Below are 6,710 nucleotides of genomic sequence, written 5' to 3' on the forward strand. Positions count from 1 at the left end.
AAAGTACTGATGTTAAATAACGCAGTTGAAATTTTATGAATTAAGATAAAATAATATTTTTGAAGCTTTAAGATATTTTTAACTTTAAGAAAAGTATGATGATAAATGAAACATATGAAAGGGTTTATATGAAACCGTATTAAATAGTACTGATGTTAAGTAACGCAGTTGAAATAGTAATTTTATGTAATAAGCTGAAATAGTATTTTTAAGGGAACTTACTAGTTGAGTTGAGATGCATGCAGTCCATTTGCTAAACTGAAAATGAGTTTGTTTCCCATATTGCTGTGGGCCGGTCCAACTCTGTCTGCGGATGTGATTGGTTTGCAGTGTGTCAAACTATTAAAAGTGAGTTAGGGTGGATATAACACCTCCTATGGTTTATTATCGAGGGATGAAAGCTAAATCTTCCTTCCTTCCTTCCTTCCTTCCTTCCTTCCTTCCTTCCTGGCTCCCCTGACACTGACAACCTGGGAGACCCCCCAAAAATGACACCTCATTTCTGAGGCCTACTGAAGATATTCCATTTGTTTTATTTTGTTTTTATTAAGACTTTTACTCTCTTTTTCTATTGCATTGCATATTTGTAGTTTACATGACAGAGATCTTACCAAACATTTTAATCTTACAGTTTTTAAAATGTTTACACACTAAAAGTGTTACTCTAGGCCTGCTCAATGAATCTTGTCAATACCTTCTCTCTATGTTCCATAAGAGATATTGTGGTCATGTCCAGACATGTAGGGGTTTCCATGTTTCCACATTTCAAGTAATAAATAGTTCAAATAAATAAATATATTTTATAAGCTGTTTCGCTCATGAGACAAATTTCGCTCACTTAGCACAAACACACACACACAATTGGTTCTATATAAAGGAATTTCTCTCTAGTTTAAATTAAATGAATATAAATAAAATATATAAGACAATGAATAATAACAAATATGGTACTAACATTTATTTAAACCATTTTAGTTATAGTTTTACCTAAATTAATCATATAAACATATTTTATAAACATATAAATATGAAAACAACTTACATTTTCAGAGAGCTGACAAAGTAGTCCTTTATGCAAAGATAAAAAATAAAATAAAATAAAATAAAATAAAATAAAATAAAAGTGAAATAAATAGTTGTATCATAAACAAGACACTCCCAGATCCTCCCATGCAGGGATAAACACCAGTGTGAAATGATGCTTCAGACCCTCACATGGACGGGTGGAGTCAGACTACATGAGCCTCTGTGTCACAGCATATGTTAAGACCGCCAACTCCTTTCCAGTGAATGTTTTTGTACTAAATTTATTTCAAAGCACAATCTTAAATATGATCTTTTAATTGTAAAAGGTTGTTTAAATCCAGTCTTTAAAGTTTTAATTGAATTCAAATATTCTTCCTAGAAGTCTGCTGTATAAAGATAACAACTGACGAACGATGGTAATAACGATTTGCTTAAATTTTACCTAAAGTATTATTTTTATTTTTATTAATCAAGAACTGTAAAATGTTGAAATCATAAACCTGTACTTAGTTGTCTTAGATCTTATTTCTCAAAGATTGAAACAGTATTTTCGTCCATGCAACACACAAAGTTTTTGAAAAATCTGTATGTTTTTAAGATAAACTGTGAATGTTTAATTCGATTTTTAAAAATCCAAATGTGAAGGTGTCTGTGTGTTTGATGCCTCACAACTCTCACGTAACCTCGAACGAGGGCTTAACATTGCTCTTGTTTAGCTTAAGTTGTATCTTTAAGAAATTCACACATATTCAAACAGAGACCAGGTGTTCCTCTGTGCTGTTCCCATGAAAAAATTTGTCTTGAGTGAATATTTAATTTTACTCGTCTTAATTCGAAGCATTATATTATTTTAAACTTCAAATAAAAAAAGTGGTCATATGTTGTCATATTCTTATGGTGTGCCTGAACTCAGCATCTGACATAAGTGCAATACTAGATCATGGCTACTGCAAAATAAGTTACATTCAAAAATTAACTTTCACTGTTGTTAATTTCACTCAATCCATCCCTGTTCACATTACTAAAAAAACAAAACAAAAAAAACATGCAACTACATGAACTTAATTTAACTGAGTTGTTTTTACTAAAAATGAATATTGTCAGGTTTACTTAATAAGTGTTTGTTCAGTCAACTTAACATTGCTGAGTGAAACACACAAATTAATGTAGACATAACTAACTGGGCAGTGGATCCATAGTTCCCGGCATGCTTTGCAAGGGTCTGCATTAGGAGAGAAAATTTTCCATTTTTCAGTAAAGGGAAATATGTTGGCTGTTTATGATAGTGTTTAATGCTCAGTTATTTTGGACATTTAGAGAAGTTTCTGTAATGTTTTTGAATTTTGTGGATACCATTATGCAGAAGAGTGTCGCCTGTGTTTAGGATGTGTGCACTTGTATATGCATGTTTAGGATGGAATTCTTGCTCGCAGTTCAAACGAGTTTGATCAATGAGTTAATTTTGGGTGCGTTTTGTATAAAAAACAGGTAACTCACCTTACACAATAAATTCACCTTACACAATAAACATGACATAACAATAAACTGCACATATATATTATGTAACTGACAAATTCAAATGATTTGTATTTACGTTATGTCACCTTTAAATTGTTATTTGTACAAATTACTCAATATAGTTGCGACACTTTATTTTTATTTATTTATTTTATTTTTGTAAGTAAAACCAGCAGTTCAGTTTTTGAATGAGGTCTTTATCAGTGTGGAAACATACCCTTTACTGAAAATATACAAAGATGTATAATATCGGTTATCTACTCAAAAATAGATGTAGAATTTTAAAAATGTTGATGCGACAGTTTGTCTGTTGGTCGCAGTGATGACTCTAGCAGGAAGAATGCCCTTTGACACCCAACGCTTTTGAAGGGTGTTAAACACCCTACAAGGTAGTCATTCATTTCAGTTGTTTATTTATTTATTTTTCAACTGAGTGAATTCACACATGTGAGGTCTTTCAGAAGAGTTCCTGAGAGAAAATTTAATTGTGCTTAAAAACCAAACATTAGGCCAAATCACTACCTGGCATGTTCGCATTAGACCCTGATGTACAGCGATAGAATATTATATTATATATATATATATATATATATATATATATATATACTGTTAAATACTAGTGTATGATGTCTGTTAAATATGTTTATTTGTGTTTAAAAACCTTACATTTAAAATTACATTTCAAGGTGACACAGGTCACACAAAGCCATCTGATTTTACTTTTCTTATTTCTACAAAGTTTCAATTCCTAGTAAATATTAATTAAACATATGATAAAACAAGATGATAATGTTGATAAATATGTTTTTAAAGAAATAGGGATTACCATATTCCAAACAGTTCCTCATATAATGACACCATTAAGGAAGCTCGACACATCTACTGTCTCTGTCTGTGTGTGTGTGTGTGTGTGTGTGTGTGTGTGTGTGTGTGTGTGTGTGTGTGTGTGTGTGTGTGTGTGTGTGAATGGACATGCTGGCCAGATGAACTGCCGCTGTCCATGAGTAGCTAGATTTACCCCAAATCAAATATTGTATTACACTTTTTCTTTATACCTGTGTTCTGACAAAATGTCATTAATTAGTGCTTTTTGTTTTATAAAATGTTCACACTACTTTTATCAGCCTGATAAATATGGAGTTAATACATGATGAAACAAGAGAATCATACTACCAAGTTCTTTTGACACAATGTTTTTAAGAATAAAACACAACTAAACCAGATAGCACGTCATTTTTCTTTTTGACAAACCCCCATTTCAGATGCAACCGTGAAGTGGAATAGGTCTTATTCTCAAAGTTTTGGAATTGATGAAAACATGCGATACAGGTATCTGGCTAAAACCTCGTACTAAACAAAGAAGGGAATATGCCTCAGCATGTATAATACAATATTTTTACACAAAGTATCATGGTTTCAGACCATTTTTAAAAGGTTTTAGTACGATGTCTACATTTGGTCTCTTTGTAGTTTTTAGATGAAGACTACTCTTTGAGCATGGTAAAACATGCATAGGCATTAATGAACAAATACAGCATAAGAAAATTGAATGGCAGTCCTTATACATTAGACACCTTATACATTTTGTTTTGTTTACATATATGACTTTTACACAAGTTACAAATTACAAGTCAATGATGTCACGGACATACAATTTGACATGTTTGTCTTAATAACTTGTTCTTCATTAAGAAAACCAAAATGTTTTAACATATCGTAATTTCAATAGTTAGCCAGCAAATGCAAGTGAACTGTTTATTACTGAGATCATTTAAAGTTATATGTGAAACAAGCTCTGTCACATCAGAGTTGAATTCTAGTTGAACATTGTTATTTCCCCCACATGTTTAACAATGCAAGTGTTCTTGGTCACAAAGTTCTTATTGTAGCATACTGGCTCTGAACCCAGACCAAATATTAGCATGTAACAGTTTGCAGACATTTGTGTTTTTTATGTTTCTTTGATTTTGTTTACATTTTTCTGAAACACACTGTTTTACCACGGGTTCATTTTTAACATCACCATTCTTCTTTCGTCTGTAATTGTTTTCCTTTATCGTTTTACCCATTCCGTTTCCTAGAATCTGTTGTAATGTTAGTGAACTTTAGGTGTTCTCTGCATCTCTTTGTTCGTAGCATTTGGTTGATTTAATAAAATGACGGTTTAAATCATCGTCTTGGGTCATTTTACATACTATGTTATATTTTGGGTAATAGAATGCAGAGCAAAGAAAGAAGACATTTTATTTTGAAAAACATTAAAATAAGGCATTATCGATGTGTAGTGTTTTATACAATATGTAGGCCCTACATTGTGTTTAAATTTTACTCGAGACACTTTAATATGACGATGTCAATAAAAGTCTTTAACCCTTAAAAACCTTTAGTTTTGAACCATTTTTAATATCTTAACATCTTAACTCTTAAGTAAAAGTTAAAAGTCTGCACAAATGCATCTACTTTCTAAATGCATGTCATGGATCTATTGCAACAATTCATAAGTGCTTGTTTTTGTTTTGTTTGTTTTTCACCTCGTAACTTTTTAATCAAAATATTTGTATTAAGTGAAATGAGTGAGTAAACTTAACTGGTGAACTCTCTGGTGATATATGTAGGACTTTTACATTTTGCTATTTCTGTTGCACAATGTTTTTCTTTAATTTTATATCATTATTTATGACTTCCTGATGGCCACCCCAATACATCCCTCACAACAGGGGGTGAGGGCGGTCCCCAATCTGCTGTCCTGATAAAGTCTACAGAGAGCTCAGTTATCGCAAGCAACCTGAGTTTCCTAACCGATCTGTGTGCGGGAGCTGGTGCTGCAACCTATAGACAACTGTACCAACACAGACTGCTATTCTACTGCAACATCTCTTTGAGCAAAATTTGAGGGAACATTGTCTGGTTGTTACATGGACCGCCAAAATCAACATTCCTGTCTGTCTGAGCCTGACGCTTCTTTGACTCACACTTTGGGAGATCAGACCCAAAAACCTGAACTTCAAACCATGAAGGCCTAGGCTTAAGGACTGACTCACAGGAGATTCCAGGAACTATTAGAATCTTTCAGCATAGAATAGGGGACAAAGTTTATACCGTGCACCAAGTTGAGTTCTGAAAATCCATCTTCAATGCAGAGGATTTCTGAAATGTCTGCACAAAAGCTGATGGAGAACTAAAATTTAAACACAATGTAGGGCCTACATATTGTATAAAACACTACACATCGATAATGCCTTATTTTAATGTTTTTCAAAATAAAATGTCTTCTTTCTTTGCTCTGCATTCTATTACCCAAAATATAACATAGTATGTAAAATGACCCAAGACGATGATTTAAACCGTCATTTTATTAAATCAACCAAATGCTACGAACAAAGAGATGCAGAGAACACCTAAAGTTCACTAACATTACAACAGATTCTAGGAAACGGAATGGGTAAAACGATAAAGGAAAACAATTACAGACGAAAGAAGAATGGTGATGTTAAAAATGAACCCGTGGTAAAACAGTGTGTTTCAGAAAAATGTAAACAAAATCAAAGAAACATAAAAAACACAAATGTCTGCAAACTGTTACATGCTAATATTTGGTCTGGGTTCAGAGCCAGTATGCTACAATAAGAACTTTGTGACCAAGAACACTTGCATTGTTAAACATGTGGGGGAAATAACAATGTTCAACTAGAATTCAACTCTGATGTGACAGAGCTTGTTTCACATATAACTTTAAATGATCTCAGTAATAAACAGTTCACTTGCATTTGCTGGCTAACTATTGAAATTACGATATGTTAAAACATTTTGGTTTTCTTAATGAAGAACAAGTTATTAAGACAAACATGTCAAATTGTATGTCCGTGACATCATTGACTTGTAATTTGTAACTTGTGTAAAAGTCATATATGTAAACAAAACAAAATGTATAAGGTGTCTAATGTATAAGGACTGCCATTCAATTTTCTTATGCTGTATTTGTTCATTAATGCCTATGCATGTTTTACCATGCTCAAAGAGTAGTCTTCATCTAAAAACTACAAAGAGACCAAATGTAGACATCGTACTAAAACCTTTTAAAAATGGTCTGAAACCATGATACTTTGTGTAAAAATATTGTATTATACATGCTGAGGCATATTCCCTTCTTTGTTTAGTACGAGGTT

Source organism: Megalobrama amblycephala, linkage group LG2 (assembly GCF_018812025.1).
Source record: "Megalobrama amblycephala isolate DHTTF-2021 linkage group LG2, ASM1881202v1, whole genome shotgun sequence".
Taxonomy (NCBI): domain Eukaryota; kingdom Metazoa; phylum Chordata; class Actinopteri; order Cypriniformes; family Xenocyprididae; genus Megalobrama; species Megalobrama amblycephala.